This window comes from Ochotona curzoniae, unplaced genomic scaffold, assembly GCF_017591425.1.
Source record: "Ochotona curzoniae isolate NIBS_2020 unplaced genomic scaffold, NIBS_Ocur_1.0 contig_883, whole genome shotgun sequence".
NCBI classification, from domain to species: Eukaryota; Metazoa; Chordata; class Mammalia; order Lagomorpha; family Ochotonidae; genus Ochotona; species Ochotona curzoniae.
This window is the reverse complement of record NW_024466599.1, coordinates 6,747,326-6,764,168: the sequence shown is the minus strand read 5'-3', so window position 1 is coordinate 6,764,168 and position 16,843 is coordinate 6,747,326.

Here is a 16,843-nt window from a genome sequence, read left to right as displayed (position 1 = left end):
ATGGTTAGGGCAGTTCACATTTCCACAGCAAAGTAGCAGAAACACCCTGGCCCACATTCTTTCCAAAGCATAAAAATGACAAACTTCCTAAATTCTGCCCTTCAGAGGAGATAAAATGGCATCTTGTTATTGCGTTTCTGTGCATTTACAAGTGTTTATTCGTTGTGTCTCCTTTTTCATGAAATGCATGTTTGTGCCTTGGCTCAAATTTATTGAGTAAATTGCTCATATTGATTTGAGGAGTCTTAATACTGGGATTTTGTTGGTTATTGATGTTATGTTTATCATCTCCTGCCTTGCAGCCTGCCTACTCCCTTCCCTCAGGATGTCTTTGAGGATTAGAGCTTCTTAATTTTAATGTGGTGCGATTTATCAGCCTTTAATTTTGTGTTAGCAAATTGGGTTTTTGTCTCTCAAACCCCTGCCAGGGTTGGAGCACATTGTAGCATTTACATTCCTTGTATTATTTATAATGATTTGTAACCCAACACTTGGTGCATGTGGTTCTACCATTATCCTCATTCTACAGATGAGATGTTGAATTCCCAAGGGAAGTGATTTGCTTACGGTCACTGAGGCCAGAAGCTGCTGGGTGTGAATAAGAGCCCACCTGGCCATCAGCTGGGCTTGTTCCATCAGTCCATGCATGCCTCTGCAGCTTTGCCACAAATTCATCTATTCATCCTCACAACAATTTGGGGATCTTGGTGCATTGTGTACATTACAGGCCATAGAGACAACGGCAAGCAAAAATTGCATGTCTACCTTAGAAAGTCTGTGTCAGAAGGACCATGGCTAGCAAAGACTTGCCTGAGACATCTGAACTTGGACTTAGAGGGGAAGCAGATGTCTTCCAAAGGGCAAAATGGGTAGATGCGTTCTAGAAGAAAACAGCATAAGTAAAGGCGTGGATGTGCAATACAGCCAGAGGAAGCAGTTAAGGGTAAGCCATTCCATGGGGACAGGAGGAGGACCTAGTGAGGAAAGAGGCAACCTGCACTGGGACAGATCAGGATACAAAGGACTTTGCACCACCAACAGGCACTTGATGCTGATGGCCATTCATCTTGGACTTTGAAGCTCTACTATCTGGCCTCTGGAGCCATCCACCCTCTATTATGTTTAGGATATTAGCCTTCTAGAAGATTTCAACCCACAAGGTGTGGATTCCCTTTCATGGGTAGCATGTGTCCAAGCGTTTTCAGATCAGTGTAGCATTCTGAGAGATTCTAAGCAGAACCTCATTCTTACCTAAGAAATTCAAAGAATTTCACATTTTTTTCTCAACTACAGGTTGAGTGGCCCTAGTCTGAAAATCTGAAATCCAAAATCTTCTGAAGGTTAATATGATGTTGTGACACCACAGTTTTCATCTTTCACAATTCTCCTTCACAACAGAGATGTCCAATCTTACTATGACGATGTCATGATTAAAATAAAAGTTAGTGGAATATAGGAGAAACAGATCAGACAGCTGGCAAGTTTCATAGACCTTCAGTTGGGTGCAGAGACACCCAAACAAAACCTCATCCCTAAGTCAAAATGAGATAAATGAGCAATGGGAAAAAATCATAAAAGAGGAAAGACAGAGTCCACACATTTCATTTACAATTTGCAACATGGGAAACACAAACCAGAAATCAGAACAAGTATGCCTAGACTGAGAAGGAACATACAAAGCAAAAATGGGAGGAGGTCACACATATATAGACATATGTGTGTATACATATGCAGATCAGTCACCAACACTGACCATCTGTCAAGCCACAAAGCAACAGTTGATGCTCTCCCAGAGAACTCAGCTTGAACACTGAGTGGAAGAGTTCCCACAAATCATCTGTACACCTTTTTTTGAGACACACCCCCTAAAGTTTCCATAAGTAGGATTGAGTTGCCTGGTGTGGGGTTGGAGGGAGGTGTTCGGGGGGTGGGAGGGAGAGGGGTGGGAATCAGCCTTGAACTCTCAAACATGTGAGTATCCAGGAGTTGGATGCCACATTTGCATGCATTATAGAATCTCTCCAGAAAGCTCCTCCATTCCCCCGACTCCTCGGCTCAGGAAAAGCAATCTCCTGACACTTCCCTTGGAGTGGGTTTTACCAAACTCACATCTCAAATTCTGCCTTTCTCTACATCTGACAATATCAATGGAAAAGCATACAGTGTTCTGTACTCACCTTCTTTTTCCAGTTTTCTTCTCAGGAGCTTGGAGAGTGACGGGGGCAAATTGTACCGTGCTGTGCCAAGAATGTGCAGTTCCTTCCTGGAGCCCTTTCTGTCAAAGACTATCCCATTACATTTACCCCAATTCCCAGTTTGAAGAATGATGTCTCTTTTGGTCTTCACAGCTTTCCCTCCTTAAGCTGATCATTGTGGGCAAAGAGTAGCACTTCACTGTCCATCTCTCTGGGAGCACCAGTCCCTGGAAGTCCATGGACGGGGAATAATTTACAAACAGGTTTCTCCATTTCCCCATCTGTGTCAGCTTTACTGCAAACAAGAAGCAATTAGAAAAGATCCATCACTAGGCTGATTTAGTTTTTAAGTAAAGATCAGAAGCTACACTCACAGGGTTTCATAAATACAGATGAGGTATGGTTCGCGTTGGAGAACTAAACAAGTACAGCCCCACAGCATCATCATCATCACCATCCACACAGCATCTCATGTGTTTCACCATTCTTTTGTTTTGGCAATCTTATCTTATCCTCATCTAGCCCCACAATCTATTCAGGATAAAAATTACCAAGGAACTTATCTGAGATCAAGGTCAAGGAGATCAAGGTGAGGAAATTGAAGTTCAGAGATGGGAGCTGGGTGGACAAGCAGTTATCTCACACACACACACACACACACACACACACACACTTCACCATGAGCACAGAGAACATTACTGGCAACAGATTCACAGTTAAGCAAGAAGAATTATTATCAAATAAAATTGAACAAAGGGAATTTGTAAGTCTTGGTTATAGAGTAAGTCCTCTGGTATTCAATTTTCTTTTTCGCTGCCTATGAACAGATCTATCTATAGCTTTTTCAGGAGTACAACTGTTACATATTCTGCCTGCAACACACACATTTTAAGGCAAGTAAATGTCTGTAAAGTCTCAATGACAAAACAGGTCATAGAAACTTCCAAGGGATGCCCCTTCTCACTTCAACAAACAGAACTAGTCTGTCCAGTATGGAATCCAATTGTGTGTCCAACGTTATATAGAGAAAAGAAGTGCAAGATCCAACAAGGAGCTATGCATGTCACTGGAGGACAGAAGAATCAACCTTACAACTTGTGGGATTCATGATGTATAATAGAAGACAAAGCATGCAAAGGGAAACAGAAATTTGGGGGGTCAAATGTGCACTTAACATCTCTAAAACAGGTTTAAGCGGATCAACACATTGAAAATTGTTGTAAAAAATATTCAAAATATTGACTTCTTGGGGACATAGTGGATGGACAATATTTCACACTGTTTAGCTAGGGGAATGTGCTAATTTGTTAGGGCTGCCATGACCAAGTACCATAGATGGCAACTTCAGCGACAGGCATGTGTTGTCCCACATTCTAGAGACTAAAGTCCAAGATCAAGACCTCAGCAGGGCTGAGTTCCTCAGAACCTCTCCCCTTGGCTGGCAGATGATGAAATCCAACATGAATTTCCTCTAAGTTAGCATGGATAAAGAAGCACAAAGTGAAGGCAGTCCTTCCTGGACTGTTCCTCTCGTGTGACTCTTTGGACCCAGGGTCACAGAGGAGGTCACTGAGCTCAGGAGCACAGGGCCCTGGTCCAGCAGGACTGGCACCAGGAGCAGAAGAGCTGAGCAAAGGCAGGCACCCACAGAGCAGAGGCCAAGGGAGGACACAGCAGAAGGGTCCAAAGAGAGGGCTCTCAGGAGAAACCAGCCTTGCCAGCTTCCCCACATGCAGGAAAATGTATTTCCATTTTTTTCAAGCTTTACCCGGTCTGAAGTATTTTTGTTATGGCACCCTTACAAACTGGAGCATTGATTAGACAAAAAAAGAGAGAAGCCCAAATTTTCATGTGTTTGGGAATATTAAGTTGGAGTTTCACGTATGTATGATACATTCAAAAGGAAGTCAGACTAGTCCACCATGTGTGTATGTATGATTGCATGTACGTGTGTGGGGTTGCATTCAGAGCTAAGGGAGTTAACAGAAATGTTCAGCTTTTATCCCTTTGAGCATAGTTTGAAATAAATACTTGTTTAAAGGATTAGCCATATGTGAAACACTATAGTTACTGCACATGATCTAGTATAATCTGGTCCTCTCCATCACAATGCTACCAGCACTAGGAATAAACACCCCATTTACAGACACATGAAAATAGATTCAGAAGCATTTCTGTTATTGTGCCCCATTGGGGAGCCAGGCAGGATGCAGAGCAAGGCCTATTGGCTCCAAATGCACACTCTCAGTGCAAGACTCCTGCTTTCACAATCTACAAGGAACTATAAACTCTTATTACCTGCAATGTGCTTGGGTCTGCTCCATGCAAATGATATATTTTTAAAGAGTTTTAAAGGAGGAGTTACAGAATGAGAAAGGGAGCAGTAGACAGAGAGATCTACTCCCAAAAAGCCATAACAGCCTGGACTGGGCCATGCAGAATCCAGTAATTAAGAACTCCATGCAGGTTTCCTGCATGGGTGGTGGCAAGGACTCAAATACTTGGGACATCTTGCATTGCTTTCCCAGGTGCATCAGCAGGGAGTTGAATCAGAAACTGAGCAGCCAGAACTTGAATCAGTGTTTTTATGGGAAGCCAGGATGAGAGGCACCAGCTTACCTACTATTGCTTCACAATGCCAGCCCTGAAATTGATATATTTAATTTGCATTTACATCTTCAATGGATATTTTAAATAAATGTAATCCGTGAATAACCATTTGAGGTTAGTATTATCATTACTCCATTTTATAGGTAAAAAAAAAAATGTCTGAGTTAAAGAGGGGTTGAGTAACCCCACTTAGACTTATGTGAATGAGCCATGTATGGCAGAGCTGTGCCATGCCCAGCTTGGGTACAGTGGGATACGGGTCCATATGCTTTGCTCCAATTGAAGGGTATAAACCTAACAGCTCCTCACACCCTTTTGCCTTCTCAGGTATTATCACTAAGGTTTAGCCGAAAACCAGATTTGAACTAAATGTTGGGATGGTTCTCTGTACCTCAAGATTTTCCTCTTGATAGAAAGGACATTACCCTTCTAATTATCCTTCCCTTAATCATTCAAGAAAGTTCCCTTAGTTTGCATTTTGTAGCTGAGCAACCCACTAGGAGCTGTTAACAGCTGTACATCCCTCAGTGACGCTGTGAGAAATACAGGTGTAGCAGACGTCATTGTCGCTCACACATCACAGCACACATGACACAAGTCAACACAGTGCAGGCTCCTTGGCACAGCCTCCGGTGCAGACTGTATAAGACACCACATGGACTACTAGCAGAATAAGCCAGCAGACTGCTCTACAGGAAACTTATTTATAATTAGACTATAGTATAAAATAACAATAAATGATTCACAAACCAGCAGCACTCGGAGCAGACATTCAAGCCTACACACTAAAATCCTCACATCCTGACATGGAACGTGTTGGTTTAATTTCCAGCTCCAGCTCCTGACTTCAATTTCCTGTGAAAGCAGTCACTGGGGGCCTGACACAATGGTTCAATGGTTAAATCCTCACTCTGCAAGTGCTAGGATCCGATTTGGGTGCCAGTGTGTGTCCATCCAGCTCTATGCTTATGGCAGAAAGCAGTAGAAGATAGCCCAAAGCTGTGGAACCCTGCACGTGTGTGGGAGACCCAGAGGAAGCTCCTGGATCTTAGCTTCGGTCAGCTCAACTCTAGCTGTTGTGGCCAACTGGGGAGTGAACCAGCCGATGGAAGATCTTTCTCTCCTTCTCACGGTAAATCTGATCTACCTTTCGAATAAAAACAAATAAATCATTTAAAAAAAGAAAGCAAGCTGACACTAGGAGGCAGCCATGATGGCTCAAGCAGTTCAGTTTCTGCAGGAAACTGAACTGAGTTCATGATTCCTGCTTGCAACTCTGGCCAATCTCTACCAACATGAGAATTTCAGAAATGAATCAGTGGATGGGACATCTATCTATCCATCTGCCTCTCCAATTAGAAATTCACATGAATAAACCACAAACTGATGATATAATCGCTCGTCACCATAATCAACTGTCGAGTCCTCCATGAAGTTGTATGTGTAACATGTTCTATGGCTGGCAGTGCATCAGTCACAATAGCAGCCTTGCCACAGTCATGAGTGATGTGTTTCCCTAGGACCAAGGGCTGACTTCCATGTCACAGGGGCAGCAGGGATCCTTCATCACAATGACCCCTCATCTGTGTCTGATGATGCATATAATGGCATTATCACAGCCCATGAGCCCCCACTGCAGGGGGATGGGGCAGGCGGCTCGCAGGAATCTTCCTCATGGACACCAACACCATGCCAATTTCACTCTCCATACAGGCAGAGGCCGCCTGCGTGCAACCGTGTGTGACATCATCGTGATGGAATGTGAACTCCGGGGTTTGCAAGGACTTTCTGCTTAAGCCTTGTTTTATTTAAGTTTATAACATTCCTACACACTTAAATCTCCTCCAAAGTTGCTTGGAACCCTGGTTTCAGTCAGGATTATTGAAGGGATGCAACGAACTTATCCTCCTAAGAGCTGAACTCAGCGAATGGTTAAGCCAAAGCCATACTGCCCCAAGGCTCAGAGCGAGTCTTGCTGCTCATTACATTTTACAGATTGCTAGCAGTCAGCAGTCTGTAGATTTATGTAACCCAGCGTATATACAGTGGAAGCACTGGCTGTTTATATAACAGACAGTCACGCGAACTGGTTAAAATAGGGCAGGTAAGTCAGAGATAGGAATCGAACACAAACAGGCTCCCAGCAGCTTTGAATAGGCTGATTTAACTTCCTAAAAATGAAGCAGTTTTTCTTTTCTTTTTTTCAATCTATGCTCTCTATGATAACAGACACTCAACAATGCCTACTACAAGCCAGGGACAACTTTAGAAAGGTTCAGTGGAAGGAGCCAAGGAAGAAGGTGAAACTGATCTTGGTGTCTGATGGTCAGCAAGTCTCCCTGCCTCAGTTTACCTACCCACAAGACAACTGGCCATGCTCCCTTTTAGAGTCCACATGCAAGTTAAAGGAACATGGTCATTCAGCATGTGACACAAAGGAAGGATTCAGTAAGGAATCACTTCTCAGGCTACACTGCCTGTAACTAGTACCCTTTAATCCTCCTGGCAAACCACAACACGTAGCATTATCAGAATCTCACTTCACAGGCGAGGAAATGTGAACTCTGCCATCACGACCTTGTTCCTGGGGGATGCTGGTGCTGGCCTAATTAAGGGAGGTGTCCCCGTGTTGCAATGCCTGGGTTGTCCCGCTTACAGGCTATGCAGCTCTCTGACTCTGCTTTTCCTGCTGGCTGCCTGCCACTTGGCACTTTCCCTACCAATTAGCAACTCAACCACACCACAGAAGGGGAAATCCAAAGGGTGAGCCTTGGTTAGCACAGAAGAGTGAGGTTTTAAGAGCTATGGGGGAGAGATTAAAAGAATTTTAAAAAAGAAAAAGGCCTCATGAAGGAAGAGAGGGTGCTAGTGTGCAGTGACACTGCCAGTACTTGAAATTCCATCAGAGTTCAGTTCTCTGTTACTCTGGCCTTCTGCTGTAAGAAGAATGAGTCGATCAGCATATTGAAGAAGCGGTCCGACCTTCATGGAGATTGAAGTTCATTCATATGTTAAGGTTGAACAGGATGATGTTTCTCAGAATAATTCTAGCATTGCTGTTCATCTTAAGCAGCACCACCAAACTGCACATGTGCACATCTGTGCTGTTTGTTTCAGCAAGTACTTGCAGTAGGAAGTGAGAATCCTGTAGTTGGTATACAGCAGGGCAAAGGCAGCAGATTACAGGTTAGATGGGTCCCCAGAGATTCTAGACTTTGCTCAAGCTAGTTCCTCTTAGCAGAAACCCAGGATGCACTGATGGATTCTAGCAGAGACCTTAAAGCTAACTAGTGTAGGATATACCTTGCAAATTCATTTCACATGCAGACTTGAGAAAAGCACTCTTCAAAATCCAACCAAACCGGTCTTCACTGCCAACTAAAGGCAATTCGCACTTGTCTTTTGGCTTCAGCTATGCTCTTTCTTTCTTTCTCCTTAATTAATTCTTTATTTTTCATGATACAATTTCTTAGACTCAGGGATTTCCCTTCCACCTTCCCCTTTCTCCTCCCCGACATTGGTTCTCCCCAAATTGTAACAATAGTTTAGTCCCACAACAATAATTACAGATCCATAATTCTGCAATTTAAGTGTATGCTGACATTTTCGATCTAGACAAGGGTAGAGCCCGGAACCCTATTGTCGAGATACATTTAACAGTTTCATTGGGAGTCCATCTTTTATTCAGAAGTAGAGATCACTGCAACATATCTCATCATATTACCTTGAATACTGAAACCTGTTAAATTAACAGGTGCTGCAAAATCTATAAAACCCATTTCTGCAATTACACATGGAAACAATACTATGCTCTTAGTATTCCAGAAATCTGCTTTGAAAAATGCAACAAGTCTTTAAATTGTACCTCTTGAACTACTCAATGTACTGTATAAATTCCTTGCTTATGAAACAATTTGAAACTGCAATATATTTCTTATAGTATCTAGATAGATGTTGGACAAATTGAAAATTGTGACCACGGTTAAATTAATGTACTTATACCTTACATAATTTTTAATTAAATTCATTTACTCAGCAAATGGGTAGACATCATTTTAGGCAGACCTTCTCACATCCAAAAAGAGAACAAAGAAAGTAGGCACTACTCTAGTTGGGTGAGTGAAGGTCTGGAGGGAGCTGGGGGAACATTTTCTTCTGATTGCTTAACTGATTTATGCTTTGATCCACCAACAAAATATTCCTCAACCACTACTGTAAAAGTGTTTAGTGAGAACTCTTAGAATGCACTGTTGCATTAAATGTGCATATTATGTTTGAGCACATGCATTTATGTATGTGTGTATGCATGTATGTACACACCTACATATATTACATGGAGAATTGGGGAGGAGCTGGTGCCACAGTGTGGTCGGCTAGGCCTCTCTGTGGTGCCAGCAACCCTTGGGTGCTGATTCATGGCTCAGCTGCTCCACTTTCAATCCAGCTCTCTGTTTATGTTCTGGAAAAGCAGTGAAGGATGGCTCAAGTCCTTGGGCACCTGAACCCACATAGGAAACCCAGAAGAAACTCTTGGCTCCTGGCTTTGGATCAACTCAGCTTTGGCCTTTGCCGCCATTTGGGGAGTGGATTGGTGAATAGAAGACTTCTCTCTGTGCCTCTCCTCCTCTCTATAATTCTTCCTTTCAATTTTAAAAAACAAATAAATACATCTCTAAAAAATAATAAAGAATTGGGAAATGAAGTCTGTAACATGGCTATACATCAGAAAACACAATCAACTGATTGTTAGACAACGGGATGAATGGAGAGGTGCCACAGCAAAAACTGCACAACGATCATTACAGCTTCTAGATGGCATCTACGAGTGCTGGTTATGCAATCTGTCCAGCTTTCCTGCGTTTGGAAATTGTTGTAATACAAATTCAAGGAGAAACATCTTGAGCACAAAGACACACAAACATGTAAACAGTCTCAGTGACCACCTTTGAGTAGCAACAGTACGGGTGATCATTTGCTTTTTTTCCTTTACACACATTGGTATATGCTCCCCAGGTCACACAGACCTGGTCCCAACTTGTCTGTGAAAGCTTCACCCCCCGGGAGCAGCCTCCACTACCTGCTTGCTGCCCAGACTCCATCTAAGCTAAGCCTCATGCCTCGTTTGCCCATACTCCAGGAGCGGACTCTCCATTGGCTGATTCCACAGTAGCTCTGAGTCCTTGGGGCAGCTGCTTCTTCCCAGCACAGCTTCTTCTACCTCCTCTTCCTGAATAGTACTGACAGCACCTAGCTTTTCAGATCTGCTGCACACTACCTGGGACCGGGGCACAGCCACTTCCTCACTCCCCCTCGCCCTGCTGTGCTCACACCTGGCTTCTGACCCCTACTGGTCTCTTACCATCTGCCCCATCTTGCTGTGCTTTACTCCCCTGACCTGTAAGATCCAGAAAACACCAAACTCTGAGTGAGAGCATGAATACTTACCTACAGTTGAAAGTACAGTAAATATTAAGAAAGGTTTTATTATTATTATTATTATTGTCCCTATCATTATCACCACACCCATTATTGCCACAAAACCCAGATGTAGCATGCAATCCAACAGCATTCTGGGACTCCTGAGGGGCGATGCTGCAGACAGAATCATCTACCAGCACTACCCCAGGTCCAGCCTGAGGTCTCAAGTACTCAGTTTGTACTCTGACCCTACAAGACAGCAGCAGGTCTGAAGCCTGACCGCCCTCCACTGTGCCTGCGCAAGAGCCAAGCTGACTGCCAATCCAAGCAGTGAACTGCAGAGATCACTTCACAAACATGAGGGAGACCCGGTTCCTGAGCCCTTAGTCTCTGCTCCAAGAGTCACATCTTCCCAAGATGATTGACAAGTGAAGCATTCTCTCAATGGCCAACTCAAAGCCCAGAAAAGACCATCATAATGTAGTTGACACAAATGTTTTTCTCAGGGTCTCTGCTACCCAATCTTACTGTGGTCATCACACTAAAAACATTTTCCAAAGTTTGTGCAAATAAAGAGATGCTGTTTTTATAAGAAAAAGTAGATTGTAGTTGTGACTATTCAGAATATTGTTGTTAAAGGTCCTCAGCATTCAATGGATGACCCAGAAATCCAGTGGCACATCTGTTCCGAGACTGGTTGGGATCGGCAGTCACCCGGATGGTGTCTCTGTAACTATCTACAGGGTCACTGAAACATAGCCTGGTTCCTTCTAGGAAATAATTATCAGAATTCTTCTGAGATGTTAAAACAATAGCAATCTGCTACTTTTCTCAATTTCATCTTTTTCTGATCTTATCGTAAGTCAATCATTTGCACTGGGGCAAAAATAAGAGACTACTTTTGTATCCAAAATTTGCATGCTCAAAAGCCAAAAACTTTTGAAAAACACAAAAGAGTTTGTTGATTTATAGCACAGGAATGTCATTCAAACCCTTAAGTCCAAAATAATTTATGCCTTTCCAAGTTCTACTCATTTTTCCAAATAAACAAAGATATCTTATTTTAAATTGTTTCCACCCAGCTTTGAAACCAGCCTGCCGAATTTCTCAAGAAACATATTTTATGTATTTCCGGATGTTGAGAAATGCCAGGAAATAATCCAGGGAGTTAAGAAAAAAAAGTATTCATTGATCTGGCTAGTGAACAGGAATAAATCATGACTTGTTGTACCTGCCAGTAAAGGCAAAACTCTCCAGAATCCTTCAGGCAGCAGTTTCATAGCCATCAAAACTGTCTCCTTCAGTTACCCTGAAATACAGCTTCCATGAGTGAACAAGAAATTGCATGTATCTTAGCCATACAAACTAGTGAATCATCCGACTTAATCAGTGGCCTGTCTGGCAGTAGAGCGGATATTCCTGAACAGAACCAGAAGCCTGGTGCGGGAGCATTAGAAGAGGCTTGACGGGTTCTCAGAGGCCTACCTTCTAGTTAACACAGCATCACTCCCACCCTGACACTGCATCAAATCCAACGCTGCCGTTTATTGCAAATCTACAGCACTGATGCTTTATCTCACTGTGGGGCTGTGAGGGTTGTGAGTGAAACAAGTGTGCAGCCAACCAAGGGACCGGCACCAAAAGTTTCTTTGTGATCATCAAGATGATTACTTCAAATTCAGACAAGTGCAGCATCCTTAATTCAAACATCTGAGATCTCAGACCAACACTGCCGCAAACACTGCATGAAGCACTTTTACAACTGTAAGCTCCATTGTGAAAAAAAAAAATAAAGTTTCTCTTCAAAAGTCACAACTCCTTTAATAATGCTGCTTACTTTCCTATTTTAAAATGAATAACTAACTTGTTTGAACACAGATTAATAAAAAATGGGGTGGGGACAGACAGAAAGAGGGAGGCTGGAAGGAAGAGAGATCTTCTATCTACTAATTCACTTTCCAAATGGCCTCAAGGGCTAAGGCTGGGCCAAGCCTAAGCCAGAAGCCAGGAATTCTCTCTGAGGATCCTAAACTGGTGACAGGAGCCAACCACTTGGGCCACCCTCCACTGCAAGGAGCTGGATCAGAAGCAAAGCAGCCAAGACTGGATCTGTAACTCTGATATGGAATCTGAGCATTGCCAGTGACAACTTCACCCACTGTGCCACACCACCAGTCCCTATTTTCTGGTATTTTTAACATCTGTTTATTTAAAAAAAAAAATTGTAATAGCAATAGAAAACTGTACACACTTATGGGGTGCTATTGGATAGTTCTGTATAGGTACACATTAGCAGTGTTGACTTGGGGTAATTAACATGATTTTAAGTCATCCTCCCTGTGACTTCTCCTTTGGCAGCCATGTCTGGTGCTTTGGTTGACAGAGAACACAGCGACCATCTGCAATCACTGATGTGTATCTGGAACCTTATGATTATCAACCCCGACTTCCAAGCTGCACCAGAACAATGGAAGAGCTCTTCAGCAAACTTAAACAGAGAGGCTTCCACATTTCCCACTGCTACATTTTGTTGCATCTCCCTGACCTGTGCTTCCACCAACACCACTGGACTCTTAAACCAGGCTTCTCCTCTTCTTTGCAGAAGACACACACTCCTGAGATTCAACACCACACAGTTGGGTAATGTGGGAAAAAGTACCATGGAATTTCTGTGGGGCCAGCATATCAGAAACAGCTGTCATTTATAATCTTTTCTTGAGACACGGGAATCAATTCAACACTAACATCACTTCCATCATAGGGAAGAAAGTAAGGCGTGAGAGCCATAGCTCTACAATCTTGGGAAAGATCCAGTTCCTAACATTCCAGCTGCATCTCTACTTCATGTTAAGTCCCTGAAAACATCCTAGAAATTACAGGTCCTTGTGGCCTGTATTTATTATATCTCCAGACTACCTTCACATCACAAACATTCCCAGAGTTCTTTCTCAGAAAAGGCTTTCCCTATTTTTTCTGAACACAGCATTAAAGAAGAGTTGAGCAGCACTGTACATGAAGTCCCCTACAATGCCAGGGATACAAAGAAAGTGCCAATTGGTGAGGTTCGTGTCCACCAAACAGCCAAGGAGAGGTTTAGGATGATATGTCAGGAGGGCTGCACACAATGCGATGGGAGCAAAGGCTTGGGAATAGGTCAACAGGAGCCATCAAAAGTGAAGAGAGAGCCGCTGTGAAAGCAGCAGAGGACAGGTGCTCAACCTGAAGTCCACACAATGAACAAAAGCTGGGTGAGGCACCCCTTCTCCAAAATCTCACAAAACATTCCGAGAACCAGAAAACCAGCAAAGGGGTGGCCTGAAAACATGGCAGAATGGACAGTCTGCAGAAGAAAAGCCAAAATATTCCAGAGCCATTTCATCTGGTATACAAGGTTTTGAACCAGAGGTTACTTTCTTACTTTGTAAATGATTCATCTTTTCCATACGGCCATTGGGCAATCAACAAGTTCTCTTACACAAAAACACTTAAGAGAAAAAGACACATATCATGAGACCTACTAAACAGCGTTGAAAAAACAATGTAGAAATGACAAAGGGAAGTTTCTTACAAATGATGGAAGTATTTAAGCATGCAAAAGTTCCAAGAAGCGCTTTCCTTATCCGAGTCTAATGAAGTGGAAGACTTTGAAGGTGACAGAATGCTAGAGGAGAGTATGAGGTTTATGTAAATGGATTTTTAAAATTCCATGTGCTGAAGGAAAATACCACTTACAATTAACTAACAAATAAGAATGGTCCTTGGAGTCAGTCTGCAATTGCAGGGGACCATTTGCCTTCAATGTGATCACTGGTGTTAAAGCCACTGAATTAGGCTTGTTCCAGATGAGCCAAGAGGATTCTAAGATACTATTCTCTCCAAGAGTAAACCACAATCTAAACTAGGTCATAGGTGCTGTTTGAAAATAGTGACTGACATCTGTACAGCCCAGCTACATCTGGAAATGTGAGTTCATATCCATTACCTCATTGGATGCACACAAAAATGCATGAGGTATATACTATACTTCCTTCAAGGCTCAAAGTTTGCAGGATCTAGCCAAAAGTATCCAGTGCATAGATAGCAGAATCAGGGTTCCTAAAAATCCTCTCAACCAGAGCCAGAACCACCCCAAAAACATCTGTGAATTCAAAACTTCATGGTACAAAATTAACCAGGATCTACAAAGGACTGATTGCAACTCTGTGGTTAGTTGGTTTATCTTACCCTTCTTTACATTTATTTATTTGTTTGTTTGTTTGTTCGTTTGCTTTTGGGAAGGAGAAGGAAGGGTTGCGGAAACACCCACGTTTAAGAAAAAATAAACAGCATTGCGGACATTACGGAAACACCTCTACCTGACTGGCAGTAGCTTTGATTTCCAAAACTTTTCTGGGTAATTCTTCTGTAGTTCGCAATAGAACTACAGGAACCTAAAGTCAAGATAACGAATCATATAAAAAACACACCCCAAAATTTGCTTACCACAGTGTCCCATTTGGTTGTGAATTTGGCTGGATTTTGTTTGAGATTTACATTTTTAATAGTTGAAATGAGAAAGACTTTTTTGGGCTAACCAGAAAAGCGAATTAATCAGAAGGTTTGCTCATGAACCACATTATCATCCGTTCACTAAGACGCTCTTCCAGACTGTTGACAAATATTGGCAGCTCCCCCTTTCACACTTTCACTGCTATTTCCTTTCTTCAGGGATCTAACTACAGCCAGGAAACAAGATGTCAACAAAGATTTTTCAGCAATTCTTTATTGTGTGTATGTGCTTAAATGTTGGCATCTACACATAAAAGCTCAGAATGAGGAAGAAACTTCCCTCTGTCAGGTAGGACTCTTCCCAGAGCTCAGGGGGGAACAACAGAGGCCATGCACACCCCAAGGATGAGCTTCCCTTGTCCTGTAATTCCTTTTGGAGGACTGCAACCAGCTTTAGACAGTTGGCTCCAGAGATTGGGGGAGCCTGAAGTCTGCATTATAGATGAAAATGTATCAAGAGAAAATTTTGTTGGAATCCAAAGCAGACATTCACTTCCAAGAGTTTCGGCACTTGAAATCACAGTCTAATTTTTTTTTTCAGAGAAAGAAAGTTATTCTTACTAAAAAGAAACAGATTTGATACATGAGCTTCAAAAGTAAGTACTCCTCAGGGTATTAAAGCAGCAGACTTGAGAGAATGTGATTTTGCATTAAAAACAATCAGAGATGAGGGAACATATAATTAAAGTTGGATCTATGCAATAACAACTTTGAAATAACAAAAATCAGTTGAGTAACCAAGATTTATCTTCCTAATTCCAACAAAAGAGTGTGGCTAACTTTTCCCTCTACTAAATTATTCAACTGACATTGGTGAGTGTGTTGGTTTGCTAGATTTGCCATAAATAAAATAGCACGGATGTGGTGGCTTAGATAACAGAGATTCTGGGAGCTGCAAGACCACAACCAAGGTATCAGTTGGACTGGTTTCTTCTAAGGCCTCTCTCCTTGGCTTGCAGGTGGATCTCTTCCCACTCTGCCCTTGGCAGGCTTTTCTGTGGTGCCTTTTTCTGCTTCTCTCCCTAGGATGCCAGTCACACTGGGTTAAGGCTTCCTTGTGCCTCAGTATGCCTCAGTCACCTCTCTACAAGCCCTGTCTCTAACTACAGTCATGCTTGAGGGGCTTAAAAACACAAATTGAGAAGGGGAGAACATAGTTCTGTTTATAACATCCTCCCCTCTGATCCCAAACAATTCACTTCCTTCTTGAATGCTTGGTATATTCATCCCATCCCAATGTCTCCCTAAGTCTTAACCCGTCCCAACACCAACTATGAAATTTTACCTGTCATCTAAATCAAGTACACATGAGAATGATCCTTAAGCAAAATTACTCGCCAGCTGTGAGTCTATAAAATAGTACAAATTAAGACCCCCATCATGCAGTGGTACATAGGAACATAATACATGTGTCCAATCTAAAAAGGAAAACACCAAAGGAAATGAACACATCCCAAGCTATTCTGAAACCTAGCAAGGCAAATGACATTCTATTTGAAAGCTCGTGAAGAATCATCTTCAGAGTCATTTCTGTCCTCTGGGCCATCAGAAAGTCACCCTCTCCCTAAAGTCCTGTGTGGCTGTCTGGCCTTCAATAACCTGGAGAGGTGTCCCACTCCATGGGACGATGGAAAGGCAGCCTTAACTGCAGCTTGGACCCTCTGGACCCATGGTGGCAGCAACAGCCTTGCTGACCTCTGAACTGCCTTTGGATTCGTTCTTCCTTTTTTTTTTTTTTTTGGAAGATAAAGCCTGGCCATGCTGGGTAGTTGTACTGGCCCATTTTGTACTTCTCTCATTCTGTTCTCTGTTCATTCAGTCCAAGCTGGCATCCGTTCTGCTGACACGGTTGGCTGGATCCATGAGTCAAGCCTGTAATCTCTTCATGCCAAAGGATTGTCCAGCCACTCCCTTGATGTTCTCTCCAGAACACACTTTCTCATTCTTTAGCAATATCAAAAAGCTTGGAATTTTCCACAGCCTAACAATTCTTTCTTCAGTTTAGCTCGGTCATCTCACACATTGCTATGAGAAACAGAGAAATTATGTAGTGTCCTCAATACTTTACTTAG